We start from the raw sequence: 24,748 nt of genomic DNA, 5'->3' as shown, positions 1-24,748 counted from the left end.
AAGTCCAATTGCAATTACAGTAAACGCTAATCACACTTTGTTTGTAATTAGTGAACACATTTTTCTTTTACCCAGTGATCTCCAAGAGATAAGTGTGTCAGAAATTAACCTAAAAATTATTTCATTTCTCAAACATAGAAAATGACAAAAGTGTGCCAAAAATAATGTGAGAATTACCTTATTTCCTTTCACACATGAAGTAATCTTGATCAAATACCTCATTTTTACTTATTTTTTAGTCCCTCATAGTTAAATATAGATTTTTTCGTTACAAAAATAAAATTTGCTGAAAATGATGTGAAAATTGGAACATTTCATAAAGCAATATTCATCTTGCTTAATGTTTCATTAATAATTATTTACTGTTCCTTAAAACCAAATAAGTTGGGGTTTTTTCAATCATTTAAAACCAGGGCATTTTTATTTGTTTCAATTTTTTTCTAGAATATTATAGTGATTTAATATGTATGAAACCATAAAAAAAATGTTATTATTTAACTATTGAAATAAAAAAAAACCTAAGATGATCCTGGGTGTTATTTCTTAACGTAAGCCATTATTTATTTACACCTGTCCAAAATAGAGTTGATACAGATGTTGACAATCTTTCAATATGTCAATATTTAACACATTTTAAACTATTAGTTTTGTAATTTCTTCCAAATAACTTTTTGTCTAAGTATTGGAAAATCTTGGTAAGTTTCATCGGTATCAGACATGCATATACCATGTTTCAACAAGCCTATAAAACAATTTGATGACCTGATTTCTTGGGCAATTAGATTTTCATCAAACTTTTCACAGTTCTTAAATGTGATGACATATATCTTACAAAACACAGGTGATGTTTGAACAATCTGAAAGTTTGATAGTCAATAATGGGTCAATTTGTCCAGACAAGAAAGTTTGAAATTTTCTGTCCATTAAATCTGTATTAATTTCAATTTGGTCAAAAAATTCTTTAATCTTTATATAAGTGAATCCTAATGCATATTAAATACCATGTTACTTAATAAATGTGCAAAATTACATACTCTACAGTTCTTAAATATTTTCTGTTTGTATCTTATAAATTTACCACAAAGAACTTAAATTATAATATTTACAATATTTAATACACAATTAAGTTAATGAAAAACAATTTTATCAGTTGCTGTAGAATTTCGCAAGAATTCTACTTCCACAAAAAGACCAGCACTCTGCTTTTCAGCAATAGTTTTATCATCCCCAATCTTTGACACTGATACAGTGTACAAATTTGAGAATTTTCAGATTTTCAGTAAAACTGATTTTATCTGATAAAACTTTCTAAATGAACTGACACTGATCTATTTAAGTTTGAGATTAACACTGTGATGTAACTTCTATGTATATGTATATCTTTACAATCTAGATGTACAGTTATTTTTGTTTGCAGATGACTTCACACTGCATTTCTTATGTCAACATGTTTGTTTAAATTGTCAATTAGAAATTAATATACACCGCTTGCCCTTTTGTCAACAATTGAGAACTCAGCAATCTTATACTATTAAACTTTGGATGCAACACTGATGTTGATTTCCCCGACAAAATGATCTAAACTGTTGTCACGAAGTCTCTATCGAGCAAACAAGCAGACAACCAAAGACGTTTCCGTTGTCTGGTTTACTGTTTAAATCTCCTTCAATCCCAGTCTTATATCTAATCGGTGAACAATTTTCTCCTTGTAGAGGCACCAATAAATAAAACATCTGATTGCTTTTTAATCCCTTCCGTTAAATGATGGTCAAACTAAACTTAAAGCTTGACCCACAAGGCAAATAACCGCTCCTAACAATTTGTGAGAGTGGACAATTTGAGACCATTATGGCATCAGCACAAAATTACAAATAGCCAAAGTTTGTGTGTCTAAAAAAAATTGAGTAGGACTTAAGTCATTAGCTTTAGATTGCTAAATATAAATTTTTACCAAATATTGCTATGTTTTTTCCCATAGATACATGAAAAGAAGAACACTCAACAACTATAGTATTATGGTAATACTAAAATACTAAATAACTGCAGTTGTGGAACCACTGATTATAATGCATAAAGTCTCTGCTCTACTGGTACTTGCCATGTTTTGATTTATATTCAAAAACATGTTCCAACAATGTTTTTCCTGTATAAAAATGTATATGAAGATATATAACTGTATAGAATTGTATACATTTTTGCATGAAGAAATCTTGTTTACCTCTGCACAATCTTTAACTAGTGCAAAGTAAAGTATTCGTAAATCCATTTGAGCCGTGCCATGAGAAAACCAACATAGTGGGTTTGCGACCAGCATGGATCCAGACCAGCCTGCGCATCCGCGCAGTCTGGTCAGGATCCATGCTGTTCGCTAACAGTTTCTCCAATTCCAATAGGCTTTAAAAGCGAACAGCATGGAACCTGACCAGACTGCGTGGATGCACAGGCTGGTCTGGATCCATGCTGGTCGCAAACCCACTATGTTGGTTTTCCCATGGCACGGCTCATTTCATTCAGCATAATATGATAAAATAAATTTAAACACTATAGCTTCTCGAAAGTAATTGCTTGAAAATTTTATTCCAAACCAATTTTGTCTTAAATTTTCAATAGCCCTTCTGATACAGACGGCTTTACCAATAATCCCCATGCCTTATACGTCAATTAACCCGAACCTGCGAATACCAAAAATTTCATAATTCCTCGTAATCTTTGACATTTATATAAGTTATCTGACAGAAGGAACGATGAAAAGAACAGGGCAACCAATATGAAGAGATATGATACTTTCGGATTATTATTTTCGTCAACAAATCATTGCGAGTCATTCCAGCGTAGTGACGATTAGCGATACCACCCCACGAGATTTATCCCGCCAAGTTAACACATCGCGTATAATGACTTGTCTAAAAAGTGTAAAAATCATGTCAACTCTGGCAGCCAAATGGCGCTAAACATGGAAACAAATCGTTCATGAAATATATAAAATGAGTCACAGCAAAATTTTGCATTAATTAACTTTAATAAATTTCAATAAATTTCAAATGTGCATTAATTTTTCTGAAGTCTTGGCAAATATGAACAATTTTCTCATACTCTCATCACAAAAAAAAAAGTGATTTCTGTTGTGGCAATCTTTATCAAATTTGAGCACATTGTTGATATTAGCAAAATACATGTACTAAGCTGTTAACTAAACTGAAAAGAGCTGTTATTAAAATATTCCACAACTTCCAACCTCTGATTAAATTGGTGGATGTAATATCACATCCGCCTTTTTAGACAAATTATCAGCTTGAAAAGTGACCATGAATGACTATTCTGGGTTTCCTTATCCTGCTAAATTTCTTAATGAACTTATCCATCTTTCAATTTGGACAGTACCATTAACTGTTAAAAGGGGAGCTTACCAAAAAGATACTGACTGAATGGCAAACAGTGCAGATAGTGATCAGCCTGCACATTTGTGCCAATGTACATGTGTTGTTTTTTTTGCTAAAAACATTGAATACATAAGGAATGAAATTCTCAACAATTACCCTAGTGAAAATAAAATTCTTGCAAACAATAGCTGTTTTACAGTACTCATCCTAATGAAGCACAAAGTCTCATTATCTTTTTTTTCTCTAAGTACACAAAGTCTCATTATCTTTTTTTTCTCTAAGTATTATATTTCTACAGGTTGCTACTGGTATATTGATTGTGATGCACCAAATATCAACTTTCTATTAAATCACCATGGGAACTAACGGTAACAAATTCAAAATTTGATACAAAGTGGGCGGTATTATGAAAAAGATATTCCAAACCAAACAATTAACAAGAATTTTCTCTTAATTTTAATATGACATTGTAACTTCCACAACATTTAATACCATTGACATATTTCAGTATATACAGCAACTGAATGGGTTCTATTATAGATCTACTCAAATAAATTTCATTCATTTACTTCAGTAATTTGTAACAGAGTTACAGAACTTTATTTACATACTAAACAATATTCATGATATTTAAGAGCTTTTTAGATTGCATATAATATTGGTGCATTGAAAAAAAACTTCTATTTCTCATTCACAATCTACATTAGCATTTACGGTAATCTTTTTTACATATTTTGCTGAGTACATAATCCAGAGACACAGTCACAAATTGTAAACATCCAAGTAATTAATTTCAATAATATCATATATAGTTTAAATACCTAAGTAACAAATATATTCCAACAATTGATTTTGCAATGATATCTTTAGTCTATAAAACACAGAAACCATTGGTCATAAAACTTTGTGCTAAATTTTTTTTTAGTGGAAACTAGCCTATAAATTTCCTAAAGTAGAAAAAGTAAGAAATGTTAAGATTTCATAGTTCTTTCAAAGGGTGTCCTTCTTTCAAATTAAAATCCCATTAGCTCTAATTGAAAAATCCCCATGCAAAACTAATTTGTTCAATTTCTGCTTGAAAGCGCTCAGCATGGACCCCTGCTACCTGCCAAAATCTGACCCCTCCTGAACCTGGCCTCAGTCGCACCTCTGACCTTTACAACTTCAACCTGGCTTTACACATCTGTACTCCTAAAGAATTTTCAAAACATTTCAAATCTTCAGTGTAAATCAGAATTTGGCCACCATAGACTACTGCGCTGTCGAATGTTACCCGAAACATGTTTCGACTCTAATAAGAAGCATCAATGCAATCAATTCCAGTCTATTTACCCACAATGCATCTTGCTGGGTGCTACAATACCTTCTTATCGAAAACATGCATGGTCAAAATGAATGCGACACCTCCCCTCTCACACATCGATACACAAACTCTGCGGGTAACTAATGCTCAAGATGTGTCGGGTGCGAAATCCTTTGAAATCTCTAACACTGTCAAAAGAAAATGAGTCAAATACCTGGTTAGAAGTTGACAAGATTTTGACATCCAATTTTAAAGGCCAATTCAATACATCTTACAGATAAATAAGCTTGGTTACACAATTGTCCCTTGTTGAACACTCACATGAACAGCAATTAGTTTACAAAAACAATATACTATCAAGTATAACTAATCATACCCATTGCAATCAATCAATACCAATTATTGCAAAAACACAATCAATTACAATAAAAACAACAGAAAATGTCCAAGTCTAACCCAAAGGCAGAAAAGAAACCCAACGAAATTCAATAAAAGTGACCATATTGATAGAAAATGACAGCGTTTATGGCCACTACCAAAATAATTAAATGTGACATAATTATGTTCTAATTTGTAAACGACATGATAATATTTCAGCATCATGGTGATGATTACCTTAATTTTGCGTGTGACAACCAAGAGTATCTTTCGGAAAATCTCTACAATTTACGCACCTTCTTTTGTCCACAATTACTCTATTTTTTCTACTCTGGGAATTCTGCAGACGACACTGGTTGGCCATTTCCCGCAAAAATAATTACAAAAGAATTTGTGCAATATTTGAATAATTTAAGATAATTACACATTATGTAAATTTCACTAAATCCATTTTGTATTGCATGTCAAAACTAATATGATCATTATAGTATGTCTCGCAATTATGTATTGCATGACAGCCGGTAAAACACAGTTTTGTCGGCGGAGTTTGGGTCTACAGTCTTTCAGTTAGTCAGTTCGAATCATTTATTTATTTATTTATTTATTTGGGTTTTACGGCGCACCAACACAGTATAGGTTATATGGCGTCAAACAGGACTACAAATTTTGGTTCCACATCTCATTTACATCAAAATAAAAACATGAGGTATGGAATCAAAATTTGCATAACTGCTGGAATCACAGAGTTACTGCAAAACCAAGTGTTAAGACCCTATTAGTCGCCTCTTACAATCATGCAAGGGTAAGGCAATGGTTCCAATTCTTTTCAAACACAGATCATTCCAGAACCACATGGGGCCAGTTCGAATCAAATCTTGATCCTCTCACTATTCTGAAACATCTTTGACTTGTTCTCCACAAGTAACTGACAACTTTACCACATGGATCAGACGTGGAAGACTTAACTGACTCCATAAATATTGTATTCTGTCAAATCATCCTGGAGTACAGCAATGTGTTGCCAGGGGATCAAACTTGAGGCTTTTAAGATTTAAAACAAAATATTGAACTGAGCTAACTGGGCAAGCTATTACAAATGCACTGTTGAGCTAACTGGGCACCTTTTCGATTCTTAAAATTTTAGCATTTTGGCAAAATGTAAGACATACGTTGAAGACTCTTTGACAAAGATAACTGCATAATTGTTCCATTAACTTCAGACAGACTAATAACGTATCATTTAATTTGAAATCAAAACTAGACCAATATTAAAATGTTCGTTTTCAATTCTACTGTCTGCTGTAGACCGAAATCTGTACATTTAAGACCGAGCGACTGAAATATTCTATGAAAAACACTCTCAAGGATTTCAGCCCATTAACTGACCAATTAAACCAAAGATCTTCAATGTAGCCAAAGAAATGGTCAAATCATACTTAAAATGGAGCCTATCATTTTCTCAATAGGTACATCAAACAAACTTAATGCCAATAAGTACAACTCGGGGATTTGTTTCTAGGATTAAGGGGCCACTTGTTAAACCTTTGAGAATGACTTATAATTAGCGTTATCTATATTTACGAGAAGTGAGGAAAACTAAACTACTGCCTTAAAAGGGTTAACATACTTCTTCATTCCCATAGTGCCTCACTTTAATGAAGATAATTTTGATCTATTATATGGCAAAACATCCTCTTTTAAGCCCTTGTAACCTCGGCTGATAACCTTTCTATTCTTGACCTTCCACTTTGAAACACGCATAATAACTTTTTTCACACTTAATAAATGCATACATTATTTAAATGAACTATTTTCATTAAACAAGAAAATGAACATAAAATATGACATAGAGACATTCTATAAATTTATAACAATTTGACAATCCTGCTACTGGTTGCATAAACACTTAACTTCTTTTTTTTCTGCTCAATTAAGTGTAAAAATATATTTTATTTACAAACAAAATCATCTTTTAATACTTAAAAAAATGCAGATTACTACCAGAATTGAAGTGAACACACATACCTGCGTATGTTTTGGACTTATTTCACCTCATCACCAGCTATTTTCATTTGATAGAAACTTAATCAATTTTTTCCAGAAAATAAGAAATTCCATTAAAACAAAATTGCCACAAAACTTAGTCCTTCAAACTCAGCTGTCACATGAATCAAAAATCTTTAAACTTGTCTGTCCAATTTTAATACAAGCCAAAATACAAATAGAGAAGTGCGCGTACAATATGTTCAATATACGTTCAATAAGTAATACTCTAGATGCTTTATTTATATGGTAATTTTTGGGCGGCAGGTATTGTATTGTACAACATTATTCAATTATTGGCTTACTATAGTTCTAATTATCCCACCTTCTGTGATTTCATTAAAAATGGATACCCAGATTACAACATATGGTGGTAGCCAGTTGTACACCTGATCTTTGTAGCTCACCAGGTTCATTTTTTCACCTTCCTTAAAGGACAGTTGACTGCTTTGGAAATAATTAGTGTGAGCTGTGGCTACAATGTAGCAATTTCATCATTCTGTGATCTTAATTCCTGATGAAAATGGAAACATCACTTACTGATATTATTACATTTTGTTATATTACTAACTGGTTAATTGATGATGAAAACAACAACAATGATGATGGCAATGATGATGACAATGATGATGATGAATGAAGGTACCATTAAGAGTCTGGTATTGTTGATTATGAAGGTACTGATGATGATGATGATGATGATGATATAAATGATGATGAAAAATCATGATAATAGTATCATTAAGATCCTCCTGCTGCTGCTGCTGTTGTTTATGATGGAGATACGTATGATGATGATGATGATTAAATTGATGATGATGGTGAAGACAATGCTGATGATAAACTTCTTTCAACAATGTAACTAATCTGAATTTTTTCACAATACTGGTGTCAAATAGTGTAATACAAACACAAACTGCTTGAAATATTCAGTGTAGAAAATAGTAATAATGATAATTAGCTGCAATTTCAGGTACAAACACAAAATACAAACTGTGCACCAAATATTAATTGCTCAAGGACAGAAGAAAACATTCAAAACCCAGAACACACTCATGAATCATGAAAATAAAGACTGACTCATATCAATGATAAAAACTACACAAGAAAATAATTTCACAAGGAGTCAAAAAATCAGTATTTCATTGAAGAAATAGAGGGAAAGTTTCAATTTAACAAAGTTTGTGATCACTTTCTTTTATTCACATTTTCATATTTTCATATCCCTTTTTGATAAAATCAACCTCATTTGTAGTTTTTGACATTGCCGCAGTTATCAAAATATGAATGTGCACTTTGCCCTAGTCGTAACATATGCTAGTTGTACCCAAAACAATTTAGCCGATATTGAACTCTTTCTATCGTCCTCGGGGCATTTTCACATACCCGTTAATTTAGTGACCAATTATCATTATTTATTTTCAAAATGACCAGTATATTTGTATCGTTTTGTCCAAGATCGCATGTCTGATGACTATATTGTAGAAATTCCGATGTCCACTACAAAGACTGCGGGTCAGCAGATGCAACGGTCAGGCCGTTACTGTCCCCACGTCAACAGGGTGACAAATGGTCATCGCATTGAAGGCGAGTATCACATTAACTCCAAAGTGGACATTACAGTCCCTCACAGACAAAGACTGTCGAAAAACTGACCCCCAAAAATATCACAGTCATACAAAAGTCGATAATTATTTTCACAACAAAAATTGTAAAATAATTTTTCTTCCTTTTGTCCATCAATATGCTAAGCGTCAACCTAGGTATATAAATACCAATTACGTTGTCATGGTAATTGACCATTAACCAATCATAGTGTTGAACATCATAATTAATATGAACAACATTTAATGACAATATTCGGTGGAGAAAATAGTAATAATGATAATTAGCTGCAATTTTAGGTACATAGTTTTCCTACTTAATTGCCGAGCGCAGACAAAATATGCATATATACATGCCAAAACTGTTATTATAGACTCAAAAATGTATGTATCATTACTTGTAGTACCAACAAAATAAATGTTTTGGCAAACATTATTTATAACCTATAATGATCATGTCTTATAATATTTAGACAGCAAAGTTCACATTTTGAACTATTCGTTCTTGATTTTTATTCAACAAGAGCTGTCTCCATAGGATGACATATGCCCCCGATGGCACTTTGAATGAGTAGTTATGGCCGATGTTAAGAGTTTAGGACCTTTGACCTACGGAGCTGGGTCTTGCGCGCGACACGTCGTCTTACTGTGCCACACATTCATGCGTAGTTATTTTAAAATCCATGCATGAATGACAAAGATATGGACCGGACACGCCCATCAATGCACTATCATGAAAAATGACCTTTAACGTCTAAGTGTGACCTTGACCTTTGAGCTACGGACCTGGGTCTTGCGCGCGACACGTCGTCTTACTGTGGTACACATTCATGCCAAGTTATTTGAAAATCCATCCATGTTGACAAAGATATGGACCGGACACGCCCATCAATGCACTATCCTTTAATGTCTAAGTGTGACCTTGACCTTTGAGCTACGGACCTGGGTCTTGCGCGCGACACGTCGTCTTACTGTGGTACACATTCATGCCAAGTTATTTGAAAATCCATCCATCGATGACAAAGATATGGACCGGACACGCCCATCAATGCACTATCCTTTAATGTCTAAGTGAAACCTTGACCTTTGAGCTACGGACCTGGGTCTTGCGCGCGACATGTCGTCTTACTGTGGTACACATTCATGCCAAGTTATTTGAAAATCCATCCATCGATGACAAAGATATGGACCGGACACGCCCATCAATGCACTCTCCTTTAATGTCTAAGTGTGACCTTGACCTTTGAGCTACGGACCTGGGTCTTGCGTGCGACACGTCGTCTTACTGTGGTACACATTCATGCCAAGTTATTTGAAAATCCATCCATCGATGACAAAGATATGGACCGGACACGAAAATTGCGGACAGACTGACAGACTGACAGACCGACAGACTGACAGACCGACAGACTGTTCAAAAACTATATGCCTCCCTTCGGGGGCATAAAAATGAGTTTAGTATAAGACATTACAGATATTCTAAAACAGAGTTATTGCCCTTTTAATGATTTGCCGGAAAATGAACAAATCTGTAGCATACTTATTTATAATCTTAACATTCTTTCTGATCACAGAAAGTCTTCAAAATAGCAAACAATGAATAATTCAGACCATATTACTTTATATGAATGAATCTATTAATTAACTCGTCTGAATTGATTAACTTAATACAATATAGGTCAAAAGATATACCATGTAAATATTTAGTCCATATGTTTTCTATATCAATAATCCAATCAAGTACAAGTAATATATAACTGACCAACATGTAGCTTAAGAAAATATAAACTCTTTTTTCAATTTCTCGAATAAAATTCTTTATTCAAATATTTACACATTCATGAATTTCGGGACACTAAACATTCCCAAATAATGTTCCTCCTGCATGGGATTATATTTTTTGACTTAAGTTTGAACTGTGTAAATAAACGTATTTACATACGACTGTGCGAGAGCTTGGGCAAAACGTAACTTCTTTGTATGAATAAAATAGAATATTTTGAAAATTTTAAACTCATAATTCCACATCACAGCAGGATAGAAAGAATGAAACAGCAACATTTTCAATTATAAAATTCAGTATATCAGATATGAAAGCTACAAAATCCTTAACCTTTACCCTACTAAATTTCTGAAATGGACTGGTCCATCATTCAATTTTGGCAATACCATTTATTATTCGAAGGGGTGTTCACTGAAATTTACTGACTGAATAGCGAACAGTGCAGACCATGATCAGACTGCACGGATGTGCAGGCTGATCTTGGTCTGCACTGGTCGCAAAGGCAGAATTACTTGCCACCAGCAGGCTAAAGGTTAATGAAAATTGGTTCAAGTGTAATCCTTATACAAAATTCACTGTCATGCAGGTGAGAAATTTCTCTATGATTTCAATCAATTCAGGTTCAATTTAAACTTTACAAAATAATACCTTCATTTTCAATGCAGACAAAATGCACTTTTGCAACTAAATTGTTTGAATTTCAAACATGATAATATAATTCTAGTGTCATATTTCTGTAGGAATGAAATAAATTCAAAGACAAGTGAGAGAAAGCCACTATATTATGTTATTTCTATGGAAGATTGTATCATAGAGAAAACTTTTTTAAAAAAATATCCAGTTAACCCTTCTAAAGTACTTATTGATTAGATAAATCTCTTTCAATTTCTTAAAAATGTTTTTCTGATTTTCTCTTTTTTTGCATTTTATTATGTCAGCAATAAGTCCTGATTTTCTGCTCTGATAATTAAAACATATGCATTAACCTATGTTTTGAGAAGAAAAGGGGCACAATTATACAAATTTGAATTGCCTCAGGAGTTATCTCCTGTGATCAAAACAGACAATTTGTAACCTAATTATGTGAGCAAACACTAATTTATGCTCACCAAACTGGATATTACACTGTGTGACATTTTTTTTGTGCAAAAAACCTTTTTACTGCAGTTATCATTTAATGCTAAGGGTAACTCAAACAACTAAAATTCCATAGCACCTGCCCCAAATTTCTTCTAAGTACCCACCAGGCCAGCCATCTTGTAACTGTCTGTTATGAATTTCACCAAATGCATTTATTTTATGAAATGCTGTATGAAGAAACGAAATCATTTAATAACACTATCTGTATAGCCGAGCGTCTTGCACAGTAGTTTGCAGTAACACTTCACTGAAGCATTTGATTGGCTGATGAAACATCTTAACAAACTATCATCAAAAAGCCAGATGCTTTGACAATACTCAATACTTTGTCAACCCAAATTTGGAGGGAGGGAAAAGATTCGATCTGTTTCCTTTTTTCCTCACGATGAATAAAAACATCTGGAAAGCAGGGGCTTTAAGATGTTGTTTAATTATTGAAATCATATCATACCTTTGCTTTAAAAGTAAAAAGCAAAAAGTCTTAATTAATTTTTATCTTCTCTGATCTTAAAAGCTCATTCTAACAATTTACTATCTGATGTAACTAAGTTTTTGCGAAGGTAATTACGTTGATGAAAAGGAATATTGAGACATTGATAATTTCATGATGACAATAAAAATGATCATGATCACAATGATGATGAAGACAATAATGACAACAACAATAATAATGCCGATGACAATGATGATAACAACGATGATGATAATGATTGCAGCAAAGATGATGACAAAAATGCTGCTGCTGACAACGATGATGATGATGAGAAGAGCCATTCATATGATCTGGATGTTAGCAGCAGTGATGATGACCATCTTGGTAGCGATGACAATAATAAAGATGATAATGAATATTAGATTATCAGTGCTGAAGCTGATGATGTTAAATAAAATCTACAAGAAAATGCAACGAAAGCAAAGAACACAACAAAGCAAAATAACAGATTAGGTTTGACCGAGTCTGTTCATGCAAGGTAAAGCACTGGCTTAGTGTTTCTATACCAAAATATGATGATGGCGAATACAATGGCAATGGTGAACACAGTATTAGCAGTGAAAGTGATCATCATCTTAAAAGTACCGGTAATGACAATAATAATAATTATGTTGCTGAAGGTGACAATTGGATGATGATGTTGATGATGATGATGACAACAGTTGTAACAAGAATGATCATGACAATCATCATTAAGACCACAAAGCAAGAAGATAATTTTTGATTCAAGTGTATAAGGAATAGAAAATAAAATAAATACCTTGAAAAAAAAGAAGTGAAGCATATGGTCCATAATAAATATTGCATCTTGATACATTCGATCGGATACTGATTAATAATTTGTACCATCAGATCACAGGATCCAGACTGGTCCGACCAATTATAACCACATTATCACTCGTAAAAATATTGACATGTCAACATCTTAAGGGAATGATTTTTTTTAGGTATTTCAGATATTTTTTTTTGATACATCGCTACATTAAACAGAGGTTGAGGCTTAAAGATTCAGTAATGCATCACGATTTATTCGCGATATAAATTACTTTTTGATATGATTATTACTCCCATTAAAGAATAACTTAGCAAAGATATGCTTTTTGATGTATTCGAAGATACTGAATTTGAATAATTCACGGAAAACACAGTAAAATAACTGGATAATTTCTCAAAAATTGTGATTGTAATTTGATATATATGTTTCTTTTCAAAACATTAATTTCAACTTTACAGGGAAATCTTAATATAATATTTTAATACTTATTGCTCAAAACTTTTAATGTAACAAGACCTAAAATAAATTGAGGTAATGAATTGGTCATTTGGCCTTTAATTTGCGGCAATTTGTTCCTCAAGACCTCATTCAACCTCCAAACATAGGAGAGCAAGAATGTGCTCCTACCTCAACTCGAGAAACTGCCGAATTACAACTTCTAATCATATTACAGAGGTAGAAAAACAACTGAATTTCAAAGCCTTCAAAATCTTGTCACAACTATAGCAGAACAAGAAGTCCGACTCCGTTTTAGGGATCAAATACATAGCCACAGCATCTATAGATCCGAGAGCTATCAAAGTAGATGCAGGATGGATAAAGTATAGTATGTTTAAGATAAAAACCTAATCATTCAACCAAGGACCAAAGAAAAGAATTACTAAAACAACTTTGTTTGTTCGATTTTTCGATTCTATTTAGGTAACGGAATGACCAGTAACCTTTCCAGTGATTCTGAATTCCATACCTTAGAATGAGCTTCAAATTGTTCTCTACAAGTATCTGACAACTTCCATACATCGGTCAGTGTTGGACTGCATGTGTGACTTAAGACTTCTCTGAAAAATAGTTGTCTAGAACATAATGACTTACCCTGGGGATTGTACATGTTACGTACAACTGCAGCGGCAATTATCCTTCCCCCAACATGTTTTATTACCGGTACACACTGAAGTCTACTTAGTGTTGCGCACATTAAAAGTATCGGTAGATCAAGTCTGGCTACGGAAGATCACAAATTATTCATTCGGTTTCACAACTTTAGTAACAAATACAGCTTATTAACCAATAACTGTTGAATAATTGACACTGTTTATAGCTTTGAAGATGAGCTTCTCACTATCTGTCTATAGTAACCAACACATCAGTTTGAGTAATAAAACACTTCACAGGCTAACTCCATATTATGCTAAAATCAACTGTTTTGTCTTCTAGTATCTTAGAAAAAAATCTTGGTCGGGGATGGTGTAACGATGTAAAGTTAATGTACGTGTCAGATTCTATTGCAAACAGTCACGAGTTTGAATCCTGTGACACATGGAATCTGAGTATGACAAAATCTAACATCTAAAATTTAACATCACGAAACTAAAACCTGGCACAACTACTAAACCTGACTGGAAAGGATGCCTATTTCTCTTCACTTTTTAACAACAAAGAAAATAGTACATCTTTACTTGTTTTAAGAGACCACTTGTCAAGAACAGCCATAATTTTTTCAGTTTCCCAAGAATGGCTTTTAAAGACAGGATTCACTGTATTTGAGTATAATTACTTCATATTTACATTCATATTAACGTAACTAAAGCTTATGAGAAATATACAACATTTTTGTTGTTAAATTAATACCTTCCTGCAAAGGTAAGAGAGACATGTCGACTCTAGCTAAAAAACTTTCCCACAAAAACTGACCATAACAGGAACACTCATCAGTAAATCATACAAATAAGACGTACATGTAAGATGTACATACGTTCAGGCAGCAATATGGCTGCACCTCTCATGTATTTTATGACAGAGCGACAATACCTGTATGACTACGACAGGTGTAATTAGCTGACAACATGTTGTAATGATTACATGTTTGTATAAGGCCATACCACACATGTCGACAATGGTCAGGTGACATGACCCACGGAGACAATGAAAAGGTCACTACTCCATCTATTTTACACTTTAATAGACATAATAAGGCAGCTGGCTTTTAAGACAAGTCATATAAATTTAAACTTTTCTTCTTTTTGTCAACTTTTTTTTTCTCTCACATTAAAACAATGAGATGCATATTTATAACAGGATAAATTAATGACGATGATGATGATGATGATGATCTTTAAAACTAGTAATTCTCTTTTTGAAGTAATGTCCTTAAGAACACATGTTTTTATTTAGATGTCAACAATTTGTATGCAAGCTTTGTTTTTACGAAACATTGAAAATTTAATCACTGATATCATGTATTTTAAATATCATGCACAGACTGAAAGGTTTTTACTATTCTACTCTTGCCATATTTTTTTGCAGAAATTTAAAGACAGTTTAGTCAAAGAAAGGAAAACAAATTTTTTGCATGTTTTAGTGACAGTAAAACTTTAACCCATTTTATTTCAAGCAATGTAGTTAACCTTTAAAAGATAATTCATAATAGCATGTGGCATGCATTTTACAGGATCTAACGGACCATTTGACAAGAAATCAGGCAGAAAATTCCGAGACATTTCTTTGAGCCTATTAACGCCTTAATGGGAAAATATTAAAAATATTTCAGCTGAACATATTAATTTTTGACCATAAAACCCTTTGATGAGAGTAACAGATCTTAAGAGCCATTTTTAATAAAATGGACAAATGAAACAGATCTTTTTCTCTAGCCAGTATGCAGAAATCAACCTTTTAAAATATTCAATTCAACTTAATATGTTTCAATTTTGATTTTCTATACAAAATATTCACTTAAAATATAACACTGACCATGTACGACATATTCACAAAAATGTTACCATTTTAATGAATTTCTAACAAAAAAACATGCAAAATATAGCAGAAAAATAAGGACAATACCTTTTTTACTGGAGTACAGAAACTATAAAAAGCCATCATATTGTACAATATTCCTCTTCAATGGCATCCTAATATTCTGTCATATTTTAACTGTATTTGTCAAATTACTTTATCCCTTTATTTCAAGCAATAATTAAATATTTTCCATTCATATTTTCTGTTCATTTCCTTTTCTCCCCATGATGTCACTTTCACTAATCTCATAACGAAGTACAAAGTAATTATAACTAATTAACTATAATTTAAAAAATGCTCAAAAATAACCATCCTTAAGTAACTTGTTTTCGTACGTCTTTGTTCTTTAATTCCTTTTTTTCATTTATTTTTACATGACAGACTATCTGCATTTTGTCACCTATTCAATTCCTTTCAACTGAAATTTTTCGTTGTCGCCACTTTACGGAAAAATCACTCCGTGTAATTTTCGGAGACCTTGCTCTTAATAATTCTTTGCCGATCTATTAGTCATTACCTCAAAAAAAAACATATATCATAGACACCTAACGGATTTGTTGAAACAATTAAGAAAATTACTCAAGTGCACTGTATACCACAATGAACGAGTGGGCATGTAATTTGCAGGGACAAAATACTAGGGCGTAAGTCAAAGTTTACGTCCTTTCACTCTTTCACAACTGACTGCTCGTAAACATAAACAAAGCTAATGATATTCGCTTATTTTACGAACATTTTCAATCTGCATTTGGCAATTTGTTGTTCCAGATAATCATGTGATTAACATTTAAATTAACCAATCATGAGGGATTTCCACATTAAACCAATTCGGCGATATTAATGATTTTAAAAAAACTTTTAGTATGGTGGTTTCAGCTTACGATATAAAAAAAATGGAACTTCAGCCCTTACTTTTACAAAAAAAAAAAAAAAAAAAAAAAAAACCCTTAAAGTCTGGGTTTCTTTTTAATAAAATGATCATGTATTGCCAGCTATGCTAAATATATTTTGCATAAATATCTAATTTATTAGTTATGTTTCCTCATTTTAAATGCTAATAATAAATAAATGCCAATCTGTGCAGCAAATTTCATAAAAGAATGCTATGTACAAGTTCCTAAATTGCATGAAATAAACTGGCAACATTAATAGATGAACTAATGTAGTAGAAATATTTTTTGGACAACAGTCTCGGCTTATAAAGATTTTTATTGTGCAAATTTTTTATATGTCTTAGATATAATCTATGTTTTTCACAATACAATATACTAATATACTATTTTTTATCATAAAAAATACAAAATAAACAATATATGAGACTATTCAAGTAATGAAATTGTTACATTTAAGTGCTGTTTTCCTCTCCGATAATATCACTCAATTGTTCTGAAGACCATTTTCACATTTTTTCTCCGTTATTTCACCTTCTAAACTGTTTTGAACTCGAAACAGACAAGATATGGTGGTAATGGATACGAAAATTTGAACACAATTTATTGAGTAATTACAAAAATGACTATAATTTTATACCTAACAGTTGTGAAAAGGTTCAAAGATGACACAAACTTGGCACATTTTTACAATATCTTATTTTAACTGCTTATCGGGCTTTGTGACTAAGCTTAATAATTATATTTGAGTAAAAGCGACAATCCGGATTTTTGTCAATCATTTACTATTTTAAATTTATTACCAACTCAACCATAACTCCACTTTGCAACAAAATTTCAGTAATGTAACGGTAGTCATTAAACCCAATCAGTGTTAATGGATTCCATACCAGAGAATTCGCTTGTTTTCCACAAGTGACTGACAACTTCCCCAACATGAATAAGAGGTGGAGAATGAGTGTGAATTTTAAGTTTGAATCAAATCCATATAGTAACAAGCAACTTTGATGAATTGGAATCCCCCGCCGAAAGGGTCAGAGTTGAGGAACGGCAAAAAAATATATCCAGCAAAAAATTAAGAATGTTACCAAGAAGCAAATAATTTCATTAGTCAAAATCAAATTAAAAGAAAATGAATGGTTTGTTTGGGTGGGGCTGGTGGGGGGGGGTGAGGATACAGTTATCATGTTGATTATAAATATTGATAGAAAATGAAAAATGAAAAAAAAAAAAAATAAAAAAAAATAAAAAAATGGGGGGGGGGGGGGGGGGGGGAGACCAAGGTAAGGTGGTGACCAGGTGTAGGTACACAACATCACATGTTTATAATAAATGTTCATGGAAAAGAATGAAAGAAGTTTAATGAAATTCTTCCAATTGGTTGGTTTGTTATGTACAGATCTGTGGATTTTTAAACAATTAAAGGGCAATAACTATATGGAAAATTAACCAATCGAAAAAAACCTTGAAGGGCATCGTCGCAGTATCTTGGTTCATGTCTGTTTCAAGTTTGATGAAATTCTACCTGCTAGTTACTGAGAAATGGCTGCAGACGGACATTTTTCATTAAATCAAGGGCAATAACTCTGACGGAAATTGACCTATCAAAAAAAAAACTTGACGGGCATCAGCACAGTATCTTGGTTCATGTCTATTTCAAATTTGATGAAATTCTACCTGTTAGTTACTGAGAAATAGCTGCAGATGGACATTTTTTATTAAATCAAGGGCAAGAAATTGACCAATCAAAAAAAAAAACTTGACGGGCATCATCGCAGTATGTTGGTTCATGTTTATTTCAAGTTTCATGAAATTCTACCAAGTAGTTACTGAGAAATGGCTGCGGACGGACGGACGGACAGATGGACTGACGGACTGTTGGACGGACAACGCCATTTCAATACCCCCCTCCCGATTTCATCGGCGGGGGATAATAACTGAGATGGAGTGGAAGTTCACCAAAACTTTAACCTGAAATTCTAAGTAAAAGGGGGGATAATTCACGAAATATTGGTGTGTGAGTTATGGCCCTTGTGCTGTTTGATGTGGGTGATGATGAGAAATAACCATTTTAAGTTTGAAACAAATCCATCAAGTAATTACAGAGATAAAGAGAAAGTGCATCAAAATTTTAACCAAAGTGGGGACGCAGAAAGACGCCAACGCCGGGCTGAGTAGGATAGCTCTCCATACTTTGTATAGTCAAGCTAAAAATGTTAGCCATAAAAACGCTTAAGTCAGCCTATACAACACTGAAGTTATTAAAAATGAATAACTGTCAACATGTATTTTGACAAAGAATGAGACACGTTACCAATATCCAAACCCTGGTGGCCACAAAATTAAAAGCCTCAGGTCAACACAAAAGGCATAATTATCGATTTAAGTGCTGTGATCATTGCATGGTGAAATTGGGGGGCGTGTTGGGAATGATCGATTTAATTTATAAACTTCAGCAAGTACAGAAACAGGCAACAATGCCTGAACCTTAAAATATCTATCAAATATTCGAACATTTTATACTTCTATTTCTGTGATCCATGATAATAAGTGGTCAAAAGTAAGCAGCCTGTCGACCAGGTCAAAGAACGACTGGTACAAGGACCAAGTAACGCTTCAGTCGAGAGGTGGATGAGTGTCAAAAAAATACTTTTTCCTAAACAGCATTTGTTTGATATTATGATTATTCAGAAATGTTTAAAATGGACAAAAAAAAATAATTCCAAAAGATAACAAAATTATTTAGACTGGTTCTCAAACAATTATCTCTTTTTTCCCATTTCTGCAACAGTCTTTATAATTGGCTCACAGTCATTTCAGCATATATAGACCTTCTTAAAACTAGTCCTAGACCTATTGAACCTTTAGCCTGCTGGTGGCAAGTTATTCTGCCTTTGCGACCAGTGCAGACCAAGTTCAGCCTGCAGACTGATCATGGTCTGCACTGTTTGCTATTTAGTTAGTAAATTTTCAGTGAACACCCTTTCGAATAATAAATGGTATTGCCTAAATTGAATGATAGACCAGTACAGTTTAGAAATTTAGCATGGTAACGGTTAAAGACAGGTGCTGTTCAAAAAGATTTTGGGGACATTAGGACAAGCCAGAAGGACATTTCTGCAACTCTGTGTGCTCTCACTTTTATGGTAAGTGGGTCTGACACTATGCTTAACCTTTTCCCAGCTAAATTTCTAAAATGGACTGGTCCATAGTTCAATCTGGGCAATACCATTTATTATTCAAAGGGGTGTTCACTGAATAGTGAAAAGTGCAGACCATGACCAGCCTGCATGGACCTGCAGGCTGATCTTCATCTGCACAGGTCGCAAAGGCAGAATCATTTGCCGCCAGCAGGCTAAAGGTTAAAGAAGTGTGCATAGCAAAAACACAAAATCAAGTTCTATTGTATTTACAAACATGAAAGAACAGGATGGGTAAAACATTTATACAAAACCATTACTTAAAACAATATTTATAATAGAAGTACAAAAATCACACACCTCTTCAATTTTACACTAAAAGTCCAAGAAAAGCCATTCCTAAATACAACCAAAAACAAGAATTATATGGACAATACCCAAGTTTTTTACTTTCTAACAATGGAACAAGCTACCTGAATGGTTATAACTTAGAGCCCTTGTTACATACAAAAGATAGTGATCTCCATTAAACATTAAGCTTCTTTTAGTGTCCCTGTCCCGACTTGGGTCAATACGAAACGATCAAAAGGTAATTATCTGTCACGTAAAGTCAATATCGTGGTGCCAGTTTTACTGTCTCTATTTTCCTTGAACTGCATGCAACAATATCTATCTACCCTTTTATCCATTGCAGAACTGTTGTATGAAACATTTACAATAGCTACTGGACACTCAAAACTCTGGCCCTGAGGAAGGATGACAAAACAGATCATTCAAACTAGAATTCAGTTTATAAATATTTAAGTTATTTCATGCTGTGAATTTTTCTGATATATCCATTTTTCCAGTTTCTGCAAAGTCAGTTCAATTCTTCCCAACTGTCTTAAAAACTGGAGCAACCGAATCCTGCTAGTTCTAAAATAATTCAGCTTTAGTTCTTTTGAAACATTTAATATGTATTATTTGTCTAACTTTTTGTGTTGCTAAAAATAGAAAGCCTGGGGCTCATGGGTTCTAGCTGTACTGAAATCATGACTACACACACCTTAGTTAACTGGCTTTTTCTTGGGAAGCACACTACAGAATGGTTCAAATAAAAAAGCTTTCATCACAATCAAGCTAAAAGAAATTAGTATATCAAACTTTAGCTTGCTGGTGGCAAGCGGTTTTCCCTTTGCCACCAGTGCAGACCAAAAGTCAGCCTTCAAGTCCATGCTATTCAGTCTGTAAAATTTCAGTGAAAATCCCTGTGAATAATAAATGGTACTGCCCAGGAATGATGCACATGTCCATTTTAGAAATTTTGCATGGTAAACTAAACAAGAATATGTGCCAGACTGTTATGGTGACCTTGCATTGCCTAAAAAATATTTATATGTGTAAATGAACAAGTTACAATGTTAATTTCGTTAAAGTTCCATCAAAATCAGCCAAGTAGCTGCCGAAAATATTGTCAATTATACAGAATAATATAAATGGTTGACAGGCAAAACACTTGAAGAAAATTCCACAGCTTAGTCATTTCAATATGAAGAGCTTCTGTACATATATATAACAATTAATCACCAACTTATTTAACATTAGTAGTTTCTTGTGTGTTGTTTGTGTAAAGAATGAATTAATCTGATAACATTTGGTATGTATAGATAGGTAGCCTAATTGTAATGAACATAATAGGATAAGAAATGTTTAACACCTGAAGGATAATCTCCCTTTAATCCTGTTTACCAATTTGTAGCCATTTGCAGCAAAAACAAAGGGAAGTAACTTCTGTTGACATTTTACCTATCTGGAATACCTTCAAGTGTTGCCTTTTTTAAACAGTACTAATCTCCTATGACTGCTTTCTTTTTGAAAACAGACATACTGTTTTAATAGGGCTTTTAATGGAAATGTGCTTGTTTTCTGTTTGGAGAATATACAAAAGTAGACTTAAAGACAATTTAAGTGTCTTACAAGAGACTTAACTCAAGAGTACTCTGCTGGTATAACTGAGAATTACACGCACAAAAAATAAGACATAAAATTATATAATTTATGTAAAACTGTCTACCTATATAAATTCAATCCAAAAATTACTATCATTCCCAACTTGTTTGAGAAACCTGTTTGCACAAGGATAACAAATATCTTCAAAACAAAAACATGCCAACTTCTCAGTATCGGTAAAATTCAATGCCATTGAAAAAAAAACATTACTTTTGTTGGCTTAAAACACTGATGTTGCAGATCATCAAAATTCATGGAAAGGGCCTGTGTGGCTGAGTGGTTATGGTCACCGTATTAAAATCACTTGCACCGATTAAAGTTTCAGTCATGTTGTCATTTGAGGAAGTCATCCAGCTGGCTCTACCCATGTACCTGCCCATGCAAAAACTAAATCCCTGACTGGCAAAAGATATCCTACTCCACAGCTAAAACCTGGAAAATGGCTGTCTGATTGACACTATTTCATTGGACCTTCAAATACCAATCAACCTATATTTGTGGAATTCTAACCATTATCAACATTTTATACAAATCTGTTTATTTGTATACCCTAATTTATATACAATTAATTAACACCACTATCATCAAAGTGTCTCTGTATCCTATATAACAGGATTATATTTAGTTGGAATTAGTGTGGGATTTGTGTCATATAAGCCCTTACAATCCCTAAGATTGGATATCCCTCCCAGTATAAAGTAATCCCTTTATTTCTATGTTTTCAAGTTAGAGTCTTGAGATTTACAGAGTTAATCCCCTTATTTGTATGCTACCGTATAAAAGATACTGGTTAGTCAACATGCTTTTGTTGAGATGATACTGATGACTAATATTTTAAGGGCCTCCATTACCCGGGTGGTTAAGGTACCGGACTTCGAACCACTTGCCCCTCACCGATGTTGGTTTGAGCCTCACTCAGGGCGTTGAATTCTTCATGTGAGGAAGCCATCCAGCCAGCTTACAGAACGTTGGTGGTACTACCAAGCTGCCCACCCGTGATTAAATTATACACGGAGGGGAACCTGGGTTCTTCCTCCACCATCGAAGCTGGAAAGTTGCCATATGACCTATAATTGTATTTGGTGTGATGTTAAACCAAACAAAACATATCACTAAAAGCAACATCTTGCAGTTCAATAGTTTTGACTAACTTTACCCATTAATATGTAGTTTTTTACCAGTGAAAAATATATTTACCTGATATTTTTCACTGTGAAAATATCAGATATATTTCAAACTAATATTACTGTAATTCATCGAAAAACATGTAATAATTTGCCCTTATCCCTTGAGTAACTGGTGCTGTCGACTCAACTATTCAACAAATTGAAGGAAAATAAATCTATATGAAAAATAAAACATTATGCTGTTGTCCCATCAGAGAGTTAAAATTCAATGGATATTCATACCAATTTGCTGCCATCAATCCTTGCTTAAACTTCATAAAAGAAAAATTAAATATAATGTCATAAAGAATACATTATATCAAAGAATGAAAAGTTTCTGGTGTAATTTTATAAGCATGATGAGATAAAAGCAATTGGCGATAATTAATGTACCATCTTAATTTCTGGGATATCGTTAACATTTTAATTATTTTTATAAACTAAGACCCTTGCAGATTTTTACAGTTTTAGTTTGTATGCAATTGATGTTGGTTTAATGATTTTTTTAAAAGCATTTCATTCAAGAAAATGGCTGTTGTTTTGATGGACTTTGTATCAGTACTAACTTCTTATCTGAAAATACTGGACAACTTCCGCACTTGAATCAGAGCCGAAGAACAGATGACTTAAGACAAACTATCTTTGTCAAAATCTTCATAAAGGAAATCCGTCTCGCAAAAAGAACATTTGAGCCGTGCCATGAGAAAACCAACATAAGTGCTTTGCGACCAACATGGATCCAGACCAGCCTGCGCTTCCACGCAGTCTGGTCAGGATCCATGCTGTTTGCTTTCAAAGCCTATAGCAATTAGAGAAACCGTTAGCGAACAGCATGGATCCTGACCAGACTGCGCGGATGCGCAGGCTGGTCTGGATCCATGCTGGTCACAAAGCCACTATGTTGGTTTTCTCATGGCATGGCACATTTTTGTTTTCATTGGGTTTAAAATCACATTGACACAATTATACGTCAGATGGCGACTTTTCAGCTTTTCATGGAAGCGGAAGACCCTATGTGCCCTTCTAAGAATTATTTCAGGTAAAAAATGGGCACCTGGGTTGAACCACTGTCATCCACAAACCAGCTGGATCACAGCTTCATCACAAGAAATCCAAAACGGTGAGGGAGCAAGTGAGTCAAATGCAATGATCTTAACCACTCTGCCGTGGAGACCCACTGTCAAAAGATCAAACTTGTGTCCTCTTGAGCTGTACACATGCTGGACTAACAGAGCAGGATAATGAATAATTAGAAACATATACTTAATAATAACATTGCATCAATACATAAAAGTTTGAAGAACAGCAAATTTCAACTAGTTTCATTTATTTCAAATTTTATACAAAATGAAAAGATTATTTTTTGATCTGCAAACATCCTGAATAAAACGCTAGCAAACAAAATTTTAGCCACATGCATTATTATACAATAATGTAAAATTTCAAAAATCAATGAACAAATTAAATCATACAAATACGAGTCAGTTTACATAAAAAAATATCATATCCGTAAAATATGACATAGTCCTTTTAATGTTTTTAGAAATAGACATGCTGAGTAATGCAAATTAATTTAATTTTTTCAAGTTCAGCATTGAAAGTTCAGTATAAGATCTATGGCATTATACAAGTTTCTAAACAAAGAAGAA

At 33.4% G+C, this 24,748-nt stretch overlaps 1 protein-coding gene across 3 annotated transcripts in view; it reads right to left on the bottom strand.

Moving 5' to 3' along the window:
- Window positions 1–16,422, bottom strand: part of LOC123557694 (protocadherin-11 X-linked-like) — a 31,503-nt gene extending 15,081 nt beyond the window's left edge. Inside the window, exon 1 of one of the 3 annotated variants that reach the window (XM_053544050.1) lies at window positions 15,960–16,422. The gene's annotated coding sequence lies outside the window, so the exon portion shown is untranslated. The remainder of the gene's footprint in view (window positions 1–15,959) is intronic. The other 2 variants (XM_053544049.1, XM_053544048.1) reach the window with 2 other exon arrangements.
- Between the last annotated feature and the right edge of the window lie 8,326 nt (window positions 16,423–24,748).

Source organism: Mercenaria mercenaria, chromosome 5 (genome assembly GCF_021730395.1).
Source record: "Mercenaria mercenaria strain notata chromosome 5, MADL_Memer_1, whole genome shotgun sequence".
In the NCBI taxonomy this organism is placed as follows: Eukaryota; Metazoa; Mollusca; class Bivalvia; order Venerida; family Veneridae; genus Mercenaria; species Mercenaria mercenaria.
This window is presented reverse-complemented; position numbering and strand designations above follow the sequence as displayed.